The 14423-nt window shown below is 44.6% G+C and overlaps 1 pseudogene; it reads right to left on the reverse strand.

Moving 5' to 3' along the window:
• Positions 7172 to 7559, reverse strand: Gm5745 (predicted gene 5745; annotated as a pseudogene).

A 14423-nucleotide genomic window follows, 5' to 3' on the forward strand; every position in this document is an offset into this window, starting at 1 on the left:
AGACACTAGCTCTGGGGATATTGGTTAGTTCATATTGTTGTTCCTCCTATAGGGCTGCAGACCCCATGTTCAACATCCTTAATCATCAGGGAAATGCAAATCAAAACAACCCCGAGATTCCACCTCACACCAGTCAGAATGGCTAAGATCAAAAATTCAGGTGACAGCAGATGCTGGCAAGGATGTGGAGAAAGAGGAACACTCCTCCATTGCTGGTGGGATTGCAAGCTGGTACAATCACTCTGGAAATCAGTCTGGCGGTTCCTCAGAAAATTGGACATAGTACTACTGGAAGATTCAGCAATACCTTTCTTGAGCATATACCCAGAAGAAGTTTCAACTTGTAATAAGGATACATGCTCCACTATGTTCACAGCAGCCTTATTTATAGTAGCCAGAAGCTAGAAAGAACCCAGATGTCCCTCAACAGAGGAATGGATACAGAAAATGTGGTACATTTACACAATAGAGTACCACTCTATTAAAAACAATGAATTTATGAAATTCTTAGGCAAATGGATAGATCTGGAGGACATCATCCTGAGTGAGGTAACTCAAATCACAAAGAACTCACATGATATATACTCACTGATATTAGCCCAGAAACTTGGAATACGCAAGATAGGATTTGAAAAACACATGAAACTCAAGAAGGAGGAAGACCAAAGTGTGGATACTTCGTTCCTTCTTAGAATGGGGAACAAAACACCCATGGAAGGAGTTACAGAGACAAAGTTCGGAGCTGAGACAGAAGGAAGGACCATCCAGAGACTGCCCCACCCCAGGATCCATCCCATAAACAAGAAGTGACTTCTTATGCCAGGGACCTTGACTTCAGCTTGTGTTTCCTTAGCCTTGATCTGGATGACTGAAGCTACTTCATTCATAACCTTTGCATATATTTGATATTATTGTGCATCTTTGAAGGATCTTGAAGAGGTTTGGTAATTAAATATATGTAATAGTTTGATAAAAAGTGTTATTTACTTTATTTACATTATTTATTATATACATGTGGGTACAGTGGCTTGTCTGTATGTACACCATGTGCATACAGTTGCCCTCAGAGGGCAGAAGAGAGTTTGGATCTCTTAGAACTGGAGTTAAATGTGCCTCTGAGCCACCCAATATGAGTGCTGGGAACTAACCTAGAGCCTCAGCAAGAGGAGCAAGTGCTCTTGAGCCATTTCTCCAGCCCTCTGTGACAGTCAGTTTTAACTGCCAAGTTGACACAATCTAGAATCCCTTGGGAAAAGAGTCACAATGAAGGGTTGTTTGGACTGGATTGTTGTGTGGGCAAGTCTGTGAGGGATTATCTTGATTAGTAGAAAGACTAGTTCACCATGGGCGGCATCATTCCCTTGTCAGGGGCATCCTGGGCTTTGTGAGAGCAGGGAGAGTGAGCTAAGCACAAGCTTGCATGCATGCATGCTCTCTCTGCTCTTGGCTGTGGCTGTAATGTAGCTAGCCGCTTCACGTTCTCGCTGCCTTGACTTCTCCATAATGATGTAACCTGAAATTGTGAGCAAAATAAAGCCTATTTTCCTTAAGTTGCTTTTGTCAGGTGATTTATCAAACTAGTAGGGGTGAAGTTAAGTCATTACATGGCTATTTCTGTTAAATACCCAGATTTAGTTCTTTGTGTCATTTTCTTTCTCCCCATATGTCCATCGAAGAAACACACATTTGCTTTCTCATTCATTGAACGGAGAGTAGAAGAACAGGAATGCTCTCACGGAAGGTTTAGACCAGAGTATGGAATTTGCAAAGGATTATGGTTGTCCTTAATTCTTGCCAAAAAGAAGCTTGCAGCAATTATGGAAGTATAGATGCATTATTAATACCAGCAGCACCAGGTTTCACTTATATAAGGAAATAGGCTTACACTTTTGGCAGATGTTGAACATGAAAGCACATGTAAATCCGGGCTTTTAAATCCTCAAGATGTAGCAGGCATTTCCCCCAGGAACCCAGATTCTCTCCCATACCTTCGCCCAGGGAATACATCGGAACCCAAATTACCTCAGCTACGTTAGTTGTGATTTTCTTTAGTATCTAACTGCAACTTGACTTTTTTGAGTGATCAGATTTACTATTTTCTCAATGCATTGTTTTTTGACACACTATGACCCAGGACGCTCTAAAAATTTGTAAACATTTCCCCCTCCCCTCGCACAGATTTCTATTAGTGTTTCTGTATGTACTCTTCTCAAGGTTTCTTGGTGGGGATGGGGGGTGTCTTAAATGACTTCTTGCAAGAGAGTCCTCTGGTGGGTGGGAAAGTCCTACTTGCCCTCTCCTGATGAATCTACAGAAAATTAAAGGACCAAAGGGAATGAAGGTTTCTTTAGCAGGGGCAAGGATGACATTGATTTGTTGAGGTCTGTCAGCAGAATGGCTGAAAGGATCAGGATGTCACTGTCTCACTCCAATCTTAGGACAAGGTATGTGCTGGTGTATGGGACAAACCATGCCAGGAAGCTTGGTTGAGACTCCTGAAACTCACACCTGAGACAGTAGGCACCTCCCTGCTCCCTGCCAAATTCCTGCCCTGGATCATGTATGACCTGTAGTCACGTAGGCCCAGAACAGAGTTCTCCAAGCTAATGAGGTACCTAGAGGTCCTGAGGGTTTAGCCAATAAGCTTCCTTTCTCAGACATTCCTCCCTGCAAAAGGTATTTAATTTCGAGCCCACCCTGAGAAGTTGGTATGGCATGCATCTGTTTTCCACAATGAACAATCAATAAACAGTTTAGAACCATAGACCGTCTCTTTCATCAAGAATCACCGTGGGGAGCACGGTAGGGGTCTTTGACTATGAGCTACCGCCTAAGCCTCCCGCAGAAGGCTTCTCTGTGCTTCCAGCCACAACTGCAGCCAAGCGAAGGATCTTCATCGATGAGCAAAGCTGGAGCTCCTATCGCCTTCCCACACCCAGACACCGTCCTCAGCCTGCAGCCCCCCAACTCTGCTCCCAACTCAACAGCACCCGAATGTCCAGAAGTTTGGGAGCCCCCGTCTGGCCTCATTTCAGTTCCTAGACCCCCAACACTTCACTCCCAACTTCTCTGTGGGGTTTTCTAGCAGCGACTAGATGCCCAGAAGTTAGAGAATCCCAGTTTCAGCTTTCTTACATCTCAGACTGTGCTTTCCTACCCCCAGGGCAGTGTCTTAGAGCTTCCCTGATGCCCAGCACCCACCCCTCGGTAGTGTGGGATAAGAGCAGTCAGGCTCCCTGCTTTTGCCTCCTCCCAAGAAGCCATGCCCTGTGGCAGAGAAGAATAGGACCCCACACCGGTATACTTTCCATTCCCTGATAAAAGGAGTGAGTATCTTTCAACTTCAGGAAGTAGGGGTGGGGAGAGGAGGCAGGTTCTGATCCCGGAACTTAATGTCCTTCATAGACTAGTCACTATGTATAGAGGAGAGTGTAACTTGAGTTTGTCAATGGTTACAGTGTATCAATTCTAGCTCTTTAGAGTAGCTGAATAAGTAGCAAGGTGGAGAGCAAGCTAGAAAGAAATACCAGGGGTCAGATGTCACTTGAGGGTGAGCATGTGGCCGTGAAAGACCCATAAGGTGAGGGACTCCTCCACGTTCTGACTCAGGAGAGGTGTACCCTAAATCACTCACAAGAAACGGCCTTGATGCAAACTGCAAGAGGACTTTTTATTCCAGGTGTGCTCTGGGGCCCATAGTCGCTGGGAAAGGGGGTATTTAAAGGAAAAAAAAACCCCACAACCTAAGGGAGTAGGGAGGGTGTTATTGGAAAATACAGAGAATACCAGTAAAAAATCACAAGGGGGCACTAAAAATCACAAGTGGAAACTCCCTGCTTCTCAGGATTGTTCTCAAGATTTTAATCTAACTTTTGTGGTTGGCCAGTTCCTGGAACAGGTCACTGAACCGCCTAACCTACATTCTTGGTGCTAGGGGGTCTGAATTTTTCCTGGTCTTTCAGCTGCATGCTGACATCCACAGGGCTGTGAATTCTTCCTAATAGCTTCATGGCGTGACACTGTCTATAAGTAGAAATTACTGATTGGTTGGCTGGGCTGTGGTGGTGTACATCTTTAATCTTAGCTCTTGGGAGACAGAGGCAGGCAGGATCTCTCTGTGAGTTTGAGGCCAGCCTGGTCTGCAGAGCAAGTTCCAGGACAGCCAGGGCTACACAGAGAGAAAAACCCTGTCTCAAAAACAAAACAAAACAAAACAAAACAAATTACTGATTGGATATGGATAGAATCATTAAAAATGATTACATCTTTTTAAAAAAGAATTATTTATTTGCTTTATGTATATGAGTACATTGTCTATATCTTCAGACACACCAGAAGAGGGCATTGGATCCCATTACAGATGCTTGTGAGCCACCATGTGGTTGCTGGGAATTGAACTCAGGATTTCAGGAAGAGCAGTCAGTGCTCTTAACCTCTGAGCCATCTCTCCTGCCCTGCATACTTTTCCCCCCTAGAACATTTTGTTATTCAAAATGAATCATTATCAATAAAATGAAGACAACTTTTCTTCCTCTATGGGATTTCTGACAAAGGGAAAAGGACACAAAGGAATTAGAAAAGATGTAATTCAGGCTTGGGGGATGGCTCAGGTGATAAATCAATCACCAGGCAAGGATAGGGCCTGAGATTGAGCCATAGAACCCAAGTAGAAGGAAAAACTGGGCACAGTGGTGGCTACCTGTGCTGTGGAGGCTGAGATTGGTGAAGCCCTGGGGTTTGCTGGTCAGACAGCCTAGCTGCAGGTGAGCTCCAGGCCAATGAGAAATATTGTCTCAAAAGACAAAACAGCGAAGTGAGGCACTAGAGAGGTTAAGAGCACATATTGCTCTTCCACAGGATAGGAGGATAGGAGCTCGGTTCTTAGCAGCCATATTAGGCAACTCACAACCACTTGGAATTCCAGCTCCAGGGGATCTGACACCCTCTTCTGGCTTTGGCATTTGTGTATGTATGTACATGTGTGTGTGTGTCTGTGTGTGTGTGTGTATGTGTTCATACACATACACACAACAGACACACACACCTTTAAAAACAGAAGGTAGCAGCAACTGAGGACCCATACCCAAGGCTCTCCTCTGGATTCTACATGAATACATGTGCACCTGTGTACATGTGCACCTGTGTACACATGAGCATGTACAAACACATACACCCAAAAGGTAATATTTGCAAACATATCTTTCCCCCACTGAGATCATATCAAATGATTCTCAGCAAATACCATATCCCTTATATCACCATAAGCTAGTTGTTATCATCTGGAATTCTTTTCTGATAAAAAGTGAGACATACAAAGTTATATAAGGTGACCACTGCCATACAGTAATTAAAATACAAATCTGGGACCTGAATTTGGGTAGGCTGACTTTAGACCCTGAGCTCTTGGCTGCAAATCTGTCTCCTGGGCATGCTCCATGCTCATTTGTTCACCAGGTAGCAATGCCATCTTCACAGGTACCTCATGGGCAAACTGCTGGAGCAGGAGAGCTAGGCAGCCTGGCTTGCCTGCAAGTCAGATGGGGCTGAGAGGGAGTGGCTCTCTGTCCCAATGCAGTTAAAGCAGCAAAGAGAAAACCAGCCTTGGTTTCCTGTCCAGAGCCAGATGAATAATTTTCTGGATTGATTCCACTTCTTTATTTCCTCATTTATAAAGGCCAATTTTCTTGATTTGCTAGACTATCTCTAATTATTTGGCTTACAGACATTTATTCATTCTATTAAAAATGCACGTTTAAATGGCTCCATCTGAAAAAGCTCAAACAACAAGTAAGAATGCGCTCCGTGGCTCCTGGCCAAACACTGCTAATGCCTGATTTCAACTCCTATTTCACATAACCAGACACTGGGACTGGGGTTCTCTCCGAGTAATTTTCCTTGCTTCTCGGCTCTCCACAGTAAATCATTGAACCAAGGAAATGAACCACTACCTGGTGTCTTCTTTCTTACACCAGTTGGTTTTAATGACAGTTGCCGTCTCTCCTATAATTTCCCAAGGCGATGTGTGCCTCGGTAAACCTGCCCACTTACTCACTCGTTAGCCATGTCTTCTTTTTGTCTCTCCCTTTCTCTATGCAGTCATCTCCTTTCCTATTTTTTTTTATCTACCCTTGCTTCTCTGCCTTTTCATCTTTCACCCTCTACTCTCCCTTCTCCCTTCCTCCCCTCTCTTCAACAAAAACCACAGGGTTCCTAATAAATGCTGAGCACCGTGAAGATGTGTAGCTGGATAGATGGATAAATGGGATTGACCACTTAATGAGTATGTATTGATCACCTACTATATTCCAGGTTCTACTGGCAATCTGAGAACAGAGCAAAATACAAAATATCTTTTCTTAGAGAATGATATTCTTGAGCGTGTGGTAGGAAGACATTAAAAAAAAACAAATAAATATATCATGTGCCAAGCAGTAGGAAGAGCTAGGGTTAAAAATGATTCGAGGTACATGAGGAGTGTGGGGAATGAGAGCCTACAGTTCTTACATAGGCTGGGCAGTGAAGGCCTCTTTGGCAAGGTGACATCAGAACACAGATACATTCATCAGAGGGAAGAGCAAACCCCAAGACAACCCCACTTTCGACGTGGGAGAAAGGAGTGGGTAATCCTGAAAACGAGATGGGGTGAGACCAGCAAGGGAAGGTCAGATGAGCAGCTCTTGGGAGAAGTCAGGGAAGTGAGCTCTGGGGCTGGGACCCCGTGAAGAACGAACTATGTATCTTAGGAGAAGCACACACTGTGTGTGGCACCTCACAGCTAAGCATGTTCCCCTGGTCCCTTCCACACAAGGGACTAGGCTCCTCAGTGAGGCCATCTTGGGGCTGCTTACCTTAAACACCCAGCTAAGATGCTGTAGAATCTGTTTTTCCTCTGGCTTCAGACTCTCTTCTAAGTCACATTTCTCATTGAAAGGAAAACTAACCAACCTCTAGGCCTTGGAAATATGGGGCTGAAGAGCAGAACTGTGTGGGGCTTTCCTCCTACTGTTAGTTTGGGATCCTCTATTTTTATCTGGATTGGTCAACAAGAGATGCACACTCCAGGGAAAGGGGACAGCTTTAGTGTTGCCTGGCTATGAGCGGAGAGCTGTGTGAGCAAGGTACTGTGACAAAGCTTACACATTTATTCTTTTTTTTTTTTTTTTTTAAAAACGAACGATCTTTTATTGGGGGTGGGTTCATCAATCCTTCTTGGCCGCCTTCCTCATGGCTGCCAGCACGTTGCTCAGCTCCTCCCGCTTTCTCTTGGCACGGATGTGCGTGCCCACCCTCTTCTTGATGAACTTAAGTGCCCGCTTGTCCTTGGACACTTTGAGCAACTCCATGGCGCGCCGCTCGTAGGGCGCGAAGCCGCACACCTCCCGGATCATGTCCCGCACGAACTTGGTGTGCTTGGTGAGGCACCCGCGGCGCCGGCTGTGTCTCGGCTTGCTGACATTCTTCGTCACCTTGTGGCCCTTGTTGAGGCCCACGGCCATGGGGTAGCGCAGGGCCATGTCTGCTGCTCTCCGATGACTCGATGACTGCAGGGACAGCAAGAAGGCGGTTTTGAGGAAGGCTAAGGAACAGAAAGAGTCTAGTGAGGCTGGGGTGAAGAAAGCAAACGGGCGTCTGTAAAACAAACATATTTAAAAGTGTAGGTTGCTTTTGTTTTTTTGGAGACAAGGTTTCTCTGTATTGCCCTGGCTGTCCTGGAACTCACTCTCCACATTTATTCTTTATTTTATTAAATTTTATTTATTTATTGATTGATCGTATATAAGTACGCTATAGTTGTCTTCAGATACACCAGAAGAGGGCATCAGATCCTATTACAGATGGCTGTGAGCCACCATGTGGTTGCTGGAAATTGAACTCATGACCTCTGGAAAAGCAGCCAGTGCTCTTAACCACTATGCCATCTCTCCAGCCCCCCACATTTCTTCTTTAAATGGGATACCCGAAAGGTGTGTGTGAAGGGTGTGTGGATATACATACCTTCATGACGTGAGAGAAGACATGCCAAGGAGAGACTTTTGTGCCTCTCCTTTTGGCTACAGGAGATTGGAGTCTTCTCAGGAATCTCATGCTGGGGAAAGGTTGAAGCCTGGTTGGTGCCAGGCAGCGCAAGGACTTTTTTTCCTTCCAGAAAGAGATTTCATACAGTTCTTAAAACTTGTCTAATTACCTTGCAGGTGATGTCTGAGACCATACTTTGACCAGGATGGCTTAGCTATGCATGCCTCTTGCCTTCTACTTAAGCCTAAACTATATGTCAGGACACCCCCAAAGTAGAACTGGGGTTAGTAGACTTTTTTGTTACTCTTCCCAGTATGACCACATTGAACAGATCTCTTTTTCTCTGCTTTCCAATATTATTTATCTGTTTAAGATTGGGCTGTTGAGGGTGGGTGGCTGAGCTTATCTGCTTAGGGTTGTTAGGCCCAGACTCTGACCTTAACTTTGGCTATAGGACTCTAAATGGAAAGTTGTGTGTGTGGTGGTTTGAATGAAAATGGTTCCCATAGACTACTAGGGAGTGGCACTTTTAGGAAGTGTGGTTTTGTTGGAGTAGGTGTGGCCTTGATGGAAGGAGTATGTCATGGGGGTGTGGGTGTAAGGGGAATGGGTGTGAGGGGTGTGGGTGTGGGTGGGCCTTGAGGTTTCAGAAGAAGTCTAGACCCAGTGGCACAGTTTCCTTCCTGCTGCCTGAGGATCCAGATATAGAACTTTTAGCCCCTCTTGAGCACCATGTCTGCCTGCTCTCCACCATGCTTCCTCCATGATGATGTACTAAACCTTTGAACTCTAAGCCAGCCCCAGTTAAATGTTTTCCTTTATAAGGAGCTGCGGTAGTCACATTGTCTCTTCATAGCTGGAGAAACCCTAAGGCAGTGTAGAATATCTCAGCGTAGGATGTTGAACAACTGAAAGAGGTTGATGACCTGAGTTTGATCTCTGAAACCCATGTTGCAAGGAGAGACCAGACTCCTGAAAGCTGTCCTCTGGCTTACACACGTGTGTTGTGGCCCATGCACACCTGCACTTGCAGACATCATGGACACAAATACAGATGTATTAGTGTATGCTGCGGGAGGGTCTGAGAGGTCTACATGATGGAAAGCAGTCAGGAGGAGACTGAAGTTAGCACTGGGCAGAGAGCTTGAGCATAGGAGCCCTCAAAGCCCGCCTCCACCGTGACACATTTCCTCCAACGAGGCCACACCTCCTAGTAATGCCACTCCCTGTGGGTCAAGCATGAAAACACACGAGTCTGGGGGGGGGGGCAACCAAACCTATTCAAATCACCACAACACAATAGTTGTAACAGTGATAATAATAAATATAATAGAAACTAGAAAAGCTTTCAAGAAAAAAAAATATTATTCAACTTCACAGTCCATATGCAACCAAATCTTAAACTGATCCAATGAGAGGAGAGAGAGTGTGGGTCTGGACAGGGAGCCTGGATATACCTACAGCCGTGAAAGCAGAGTACCTTGAAACAAAGAGTTAAAGGGGTTTGAAGATGAAGGACAGGACAGACCAGAGGGTGAAGAGGAGAGAGAGGAGCCCAGCCAGGACAGAGGCAGAGGCTGGCATCTACAGGAAGGAAATAGCCCATTGTGTTTATCAGTACAAATGTTAATAATTTTTAAAGTATTCGTGTGTTGCAGTAAATCTCCAACCCAAATATGCCCCAGCAATGAAAACACAATATGAATTCATGCTGTGTGCCTAGATTGGGCAGATCTACCGCTACGTTACCATCTTCCACATCTATGAGACCCCTTAGAATTTGTGATTTCTCCAGGCCATGGGCTTCTGCTCTGCTTTTCTTTTTCTTCCTCCTCTGTGTCCTCTTTCTCTCCCATTTTCTTCTCTCTCTCTCTCTCTCTCTCTCTCTCTCTCTCTCTCTCTCTCTCTCTCTCTCTCTCTCTCTCTCAACTTTCCACTCCACATTCCCTTTATCTGCCCAATCATCAGCTCTATTTTACAAATTATGGTGGGAAGAAGGTTTACAGGAAATCACCCAAGTGCTGACTCATTCCTTGTTCACAACGCCTCACAGGAGAACAGAATTAACATCAAATATAATTAGCCCCAGGGCTATCCACAATATTCTTGTTGTAGCAGTATAGACTTTTATTTCCCAAGCCTTTGGTAATATTTTCTATTCACTCAAATGCCTTTTTGCAAAGATGTGTTATGTAGAAATTAAAGATAGGAGCAGCCCATCATAAGAGAAGCATGAGACACACAGGAGTGTGTGGGAAAGGGTCCCTGACCTCACTCTTCACTTAGAGGCAGAAGTGTGGGGTCATCCCAGAGCCAGAACTGGGCAGGATGGCACTACGTTCCCCTTCAATCTGAAAATAGTGATCTTTAATCTTTCTTTATCTAGACACTGTGAAATAGGTCAATTCCACGTGATATCTGGATTACACATATTTTAAAAAGCTATTGTGAATTTTTATTAGGGTGCTGGTGAGTTAGAACTCTGGAAGCAAGGTTGAAAGCCAGAGCTCCAGTGGTCCGCACGAAGAGGACGGCAACCTTTGAAGTGGCTCTTCTTTTTAAGTATGGGAATAAAGCTGTCTTTAGTTTAGCCAAGAAATACCTATTTGTCTGTGTCTCAGGAGGATCTTGTATAAAAGTGGGTCTTTGCCATGGTGACCCAGGAAGCGGAGGGGTTCGCCGCTATTATTTCTTTTCACAGCTCCGAGGGCACATCTACTGCCTTTGAATGTCCTTCTCAATTTCTCCTCTTTTGAAGCCGTGGAAAACCCCAGCTAACTACAGAGCAGGGGGATGGCTGCTCTTTATAATGTTCACTCTGCTTTTAATACCGACTAGCCAAGAACAGTGTGTGTTCAACCACACCACCCAGTTGCTTTTGGAGAGTCCTGATTGTTTTGATTAGATGATGAACTGAGTTGGGCTCACAGGTTGGTTCCCCCTCTCTTGCCCAGTGTTAAAATACCACAGCAGCCACAAGGAAGGAAGCCAGGAGGGCTGGAAGACCCACGGAAACAAACAACTAAACTCACAGGGACCCCGAGGCATAGGCTGTGCCTGAGCTTCAGGTTGTGAGAAATATCTTGCTTCAGAAGAAGCCTGAAGACCAAACTGTCTCTGTCTGGCATGGACGCCAATGGCCTCCAATGGCTAACACATTCTTGTGGAGTGACTAGTCCAAAGCCAGGCATGTTTGTAAATATAAAATGCTTCTAAGCAGGGCCAAGAAAACAAAACAAAACAAAACAAAACAAAGGCAAAGTATTTTTCCCCATGTTCATTTTTTTCTTTCATTAATTTTTATTTTGAGACAGGGTCTCATGTAACCCAAGCTGCCTTCAAACTTGCTATGAATGACCTTGAGCTGATCTCTCCACTCTGTAATCAGCCTGCCTGTCCAGAATGGAGCTAAAGAGATCCTTTGTTCCTCCATTTAGCTGTCAGACTAGTGAAGCAGTGGACCCTAAGAAATTATAAGTTCCCTAAGACTCTCTTCCTGACCAAAGGAGAGGATGAGGCCAAAGGGTCAGCTAGGGAGGCCAGTCTAATATCTACCAGAGGATGCATGTTGACTCTATGGAAATGCTCACGGCTGTGACACAATTTCACATAACTTCTGCATCTGTGACTCTGGCATCCAAGGTTGCTCTTGGAACTAAGCCTGTGGAGACATGGAGGAACTACTGTGTAGTCACACTGTGAGTTAGGATTTTGACTTGTGAATTTTGGGAAAATAGAATTCAGTTCATAATATATTGGAATTAATTTAATCTATCTTTTCCCTTTATAAGAGTTACAAAATCAATATAATTGAGAATACATGGTTTATTCTGCATAGATTTTCTCTTGCTTTTATTTTTCACCCCCACTGGTTCTCATTCATTTACAAACAATTCAATTTTAAAAAAATATTTTACTTTTACTTATGTGTATGTGTCTGTCTGTGTAGTGTCTGCCAAATGTGGGCAGACATCCAAAGTTTCAGAAGAGGGTATTGTTAGATCTCCTAGAGCTGGATTTATATAGGCAGTTGTGAGGGGCCTGAAGTGGGTTTGCTCTCTGCAAGAGTATATTTGTTCTTAACCACTGACTTACCTGTCCATCTCCCTTAACCTATTTCTCCTTAAAACTTTAATTAAAATATAGCTACACTTTTTTCCTTCCTACCCTTCCCACGTCTGGTTCTCTCTTCCTACTCAGTGTTATGTTACATATAAATGAATCAACATCTAAATACAATCTGCTGAGCCTATTCAGCGTTGCCTGCGTGTATGTTTCTAGGGCTAACCACATGGAATCATGGGACCCATCTTGGGGAAGACTAACTCTCTGACTCAGCACTTATCAGTTGCCTATGGGTCTTCACCTAGGGGTGGGGCCTCATGGGATTTCCCCCATCTATATTAGGATGTCAATGGCTGTTGGAGTTGTTCAGGTCTTGTTGTAGATAGCCCTGTTGCTGAGATTTCACCGGTGTAGCTTTCCTGGCATATCTAGGAAGGCACAGCTTCACAGCAGACTTCCTGGTCTTCTGGAACTTACAATTTCTCCACACCTCTTCTTCTTCAATGTTGCCTGTACCTTAGATATAGGGGCTGTGCTGTAGATACCTCAGCTGGGACTGGACTTCATAGTCAGCTGTTTTCTGCATTTTGATTAGTAGAGGTGTCTTAGTTAGGGCTCTACTGCTGTGGACAGATACCACAACCAAGGCAAGTCTTATAAAGGACAATGTTTAATTGGGGTTCAGAGGTTCAGTCCATTATCATCTAGGTGGAAGCAAGGCAGCATCCAGGCAGACATGGTACAGGAGTCTCTGAGTGTTCTACATCTTCATCTGAAGGCTGTTAGAATACTGATTTCCAGGCAGCTAAAATGGGGGTTTTAAAGCCCACACCCATGGTGGCACACCTACTCCAACAAGGCCACACCTACTCCAATAGGGCCACATCCTCTAATAGTGCCACTCCCTGGGCCAAGCATACATAAACCATCACAATAGGCTTCCTGTAATTGTTTCCTTCTGCTACAAAAGGAAGCTTTTCTGGTGAGTGTTGAGAGCTACACTTAGCTGTGAATATAAAGCAAGTATTTAGAATGCAGTTGGAAATTATATCAGCTTAGAAAAGTTTTTAGTTCTCCTCTATTACCCATGGCCTCCATAGCCATGAGTAGTTGGCTCTGTTTATAGTACCAGGCATGAGTTCCCTCCTCTTAATCAGGCTTTGAGTCCAATTAAAGAGTTGTTGGTTACTGCCAAGATGTAAGTGCCACTGTTACATCTTGAGGGATACCCTAAAAAGATGTGATTATTAGAAAATTTAAAATTACACACATGGTTTGCATTACATTTGTTGTTGTTATTTTTGAGACAGAACCTCATGTATCCTAGGCTGGTCTTGGAGTTGCTATGGAGCTGAGGATGACCACGGATTTCTGATTCTCCTGATCCTTTTTGCTTTACCTCCTGAGTACTGGGACTACTGGCAAGTGCCTCGTGCCTGGGCTTATGTGGTGCTGGGGCCTTAAACAGCTAGGGAAACATGGTAGGCACTCTACTCACTTAGCCACATCCCTGCCTCATTCCGTTAAATTTCTGTTGGACATTAGGTCATCCTGTGAGATTTCTTGGTACACTGTTATGGATGTCTTTTTTTGGTAACTTGCGTACCTGCCACAGACACATGCTTAGTTTTCTTTGTTGGATGTGAATTGAATGGGCCCCATGGATAGTGGGCAGGTTAGGAGGGATTGCTGGGCACTGATATTAGTAAGATTCTTTGTCCTTGCCCTGTTGTTCCTCCCCTCCCCCGCCAGCTCCCCACCCTCCACCTCCACTAGACAGCATTTCTCTGTGTAGCCCTGGCTGACCTGGAACTTGCTTCGTAGACCAGGCTGGCCTTGAACTCAGAGATCCACCTGCCTCTGCCTCCTGAGCGCTGGGATTAAAGATGCGTGTCATCACCTTATCCTGGTTTACACCCGCATGGCGTGTAGTTGATTCTGTTCACTCTGAAGTAAAGGAGCATAGACATCATGGCAACTGGATAAGCTTGGATGGAGGCAAGATTAGCTAAGGCAGGGGACATTCACAGTAGGTGCCGACATACCTGCAGCCCTTCAAGTCTTCTCTGCACTCTAGTGCCTTTTCTGTCTTTAAATTTAGGTGTCAGAATGGAGAGAGGCAGAGCTTGAGGATTTTCACCAAGAGGGACACAGACAGTAAGACGAGATGAGTACTATAACTTACAGGCGTCCTCACAATAGTGGTTTGAAAAGACAACTAATGAATATTTTGAGAATGAGTTGAACTGGATTTCTTGAGACTATGCAACTATGAAAGAAAGAAGGTGTTCTAGTTTCCTTTCTGTTGCCGAGATAAAACAGCAGCAAATACAACTTAGTGA

Source organism: Mus musculus, chromosome 9, assembly GCF_000001635.26.
Source record: "Mus musculus strain C57BL/6J chromosome 9, GRCm38.p6 C57BL/6J".
Lineage (NCBI taxonomy): Eukaryota > Metazoa > Chordata > Mammalia > Rodentia > Muridae > Mus > Mus musculus.